This window comes from Montipora capricornis, chromosome 10, assembly GCF_036669925.1.
Source record: "Montipora capricornis isolate CH-2021 chromosome 10, ASM3666992v2, whole genome shotgun sequence".
NCBI lineage: Eukaryota > Metazoa > Cnidaria > Anthozoa > Scleractinia > Acroporidae > Montipora > Montipora capricornis.
Genome location: NC_090892.1, coordinates 50,025,792 through 50,028,588, shown reverse-complemented (window position 1 = coordinate 50,028,588; position 2,797 = coordinate 50,025,792). Strand labels below are relative to the sequence as shown.

Genomic DNA, 2,797 nt, shown 5'->3' with positions numbered 1-2,797 from the left:
CTAAAACACTCTTAAAATTTTAGTTTTCATTTTACGGTTCGGTTAACTATACTTTAAACGAGATCATGTGAAGAATATAGCACTCGCTTCCACCAGCCATTCTACTCAACTCAATTTAACCTTAAGACGACTGAGGCACCGCGACACTGCGTCAGCAGTCATTGCGGCATGTGCTCGACTCAATTCAACCTTCAGTTGTTTAAGGCACCACGGCACTCGTGCAGTTGTGGTGTTGATTCACAGACCTTTTATTTCACTGTGCCAAAGAGAACTAAGAATGACTGATCCCGTAGTGCCTGCCTCGGGAATCGGTTAACTACACTTTTTACGAGATCATGTGAAAATATAGCTTCTCGTGTAAATTAAGATAGAAAAGGTGACAGAAGACTTAGGAAGTTTGTCTCCACGTGGCACTTCAAAGCTTTTATCTTTTAATTATACTCAGTCTTTTCTATTTGTCTCTGACAACTCGAAATGATTTGTTCGAAGGGATGATTATGCCATGTAATGGCCTTTTCTGCGCTCTCAGCTCAAAATAGAACGATCCGACGTGCTAGCAAGATGTGATTGAATGTCTAGAAAACTTGTCATTATGAAAGCTATCCAGCGTGGAACCACTTTTAAGGCCCAACGACAAACAATCACTTCAGCTGTGCAACGGTACTGATCGTGTTACCATTTTTTTTCTCCGTGACTGCGAAATTTCGAAATACAGAAGGGCCGTACATTACGGCCCTGCATCCCAAGAGCAAGAAAAAGTGTTTGAACTAACGATGGCGATATGCCTTTTATATATTATTATCATTATTTTTATTTTAATTCTTATCATTTTTGGCCTTTCCAATTAAGTGATCATCGTTTGACAACATTCTGCACGGCATCTTCACTAAACCACTAAACCTGAAAATCTACGACACGCCTAACTAAAGTCTAAGAATTCACCATAGGAGATCGAACTATTTTGTTCTCTGGTTAATTTCGCATTTCTCCCTAGTTTTTTTTTTTGTTTGTTTGTTTGTTTTTGCAGTTTTGCTCTCTTTTTGGTTTATGTCGATTAACATATATACAAAACAGCGGCCCAAAGATTTTCGGCTAACTCTCACTCGTTGGTTCACCAAAGTACTCTACCCTTTACTGAAGAAATTGTTAGTGTTTTGCTGGTTTTCAAAAGATACACAATAAAAAGCTTACGGTAACAGGGAACTCAGACCATTTTCTTCATTTTTAAATCGAACCCATTGATCACTTGTTTTATACAAATTGATATTTCAAATTAATTCAGTCTGTTTTGAGGTCTTACGAAGATTATTTAGTGATGATCAAAACTTGACGAGTCCATTAAACACTTTCTAACAGCACTGCGTATCTGTTTCATTCTCCAACAGTAAATAATTGGATTCACCGAAGAATTCATAAAAACAAATGTAGTCGCTAGGTCATAAGCAAGCTGTACTGACTGAGTTACCCCACCAACGTTTTTCAACTATCATGACCGCAAGGAATGGAAGATAAAAAAGGAGCATTACAACATAGACATAAATTACAGTCACGGCTGATTTTTTACATTTAAGGACGTCGGCAGTTCTGTTATGTATGCAGTAAGCTGCGGTTCGGTTAACTTCATTGATTTGGGCGTAGGTGCTTGCGAGCAATATAGAATATTTTGCACGTGCAGAAGGCAGTTGTGAATACTGCAAGCACATTTATGACGATTGGAAGCACGACCCATTTGTCTCCGAGCCAGAACTTCGAGGCCACTACGACCGATAACATCACCCAAACCATAACCACCAACGTCATCAATTCGAGGAAACGTGACAATGCTGTTGTATCGTAGATGAAGAGACAGGGCAAGAAGTCTGTCAATGCTAATGGCGCCCAGAATTAGAAAAGATACACCACCAGTAATCCATCCAAAAAAGAACTGAATCAACCTCAAATTACAGTAGATTTGAAACTCTTGCAAAATCTCCGCTGTCTTGAAAGCAACGAAAGACGGCTGGCCGATCAAGCCAACAAGAACATCCGCCATAGCAAGGCAAATAACAGCGTGAATGACGGAAGATGAAGTTCCCGTGTTTTCCAAATGACGAGCATAATAGTTCCATTTCCCAACATCGTGGTCAGCGCAAATATTGAGCTTAAAACGCACGATATTACACTGACTGTGATGTACTGTTGACTTCTTTGCCAAAAGACATCAAAGAAAAAACACCTTAAGTCCGTCTTGTTCATGATGAATGACACAGGAACGTTTACGTGTAAGTGAAGCTAACGTATTTATATACTGTGGTGTGTCCAATTAATTCCCTGATCATTAATCACATAAGTGCTGTTTTCATCACATTGCCAATATGAAGTGGAGACGATGTTGTTTTGCTATGCATATTAGATGCCTGAAGATGTTTCTGGTTTTATCAACCTTTGATCGATATGACTTTCTGAATTAATCTTGGGAATTCGTCATTGGCTCATTTTAATTTAAAAGAAAAAAACAAATAACAAATGCCACAAGGGCTCATAGAGATTCTTTAAAACGAAGACAAATATTGTGACCGTGAATTTATGATAAAGTAATTAGATAAACAAATTTCATTCGTAACCATGTCCGAAAGAGCTTGCAATTTTCCTCTTCCTTTTCCTTCTCATGGAGACAGTTGCACTTATGGAATTTACTTCCTTCTTTCTTTTCGCTTGTTTATTTCTTGCTTGAGGTTATGCTGGCTTGCAAGACACGATAAGTAGTTTTCCTGTTTACGGGTTGCAACGGAGAGAGAGCAAGTACTATATAGCTAGA

General features: G+C 38.6%; 1 pseudogene; it reads right to left on the bottom strand.

Annotated features, from left to right (window-relative positions):
- Positions 1–692: 692 nt before the first annotated feature.
- LOC138021423 (trace amine-associated receptor 13c-like) lies at positions 693–2,336 on the bottom strand (annotated as a pseudogene).
- Positions 2,337–2,797: the final 461 nt, after the last annotated feature.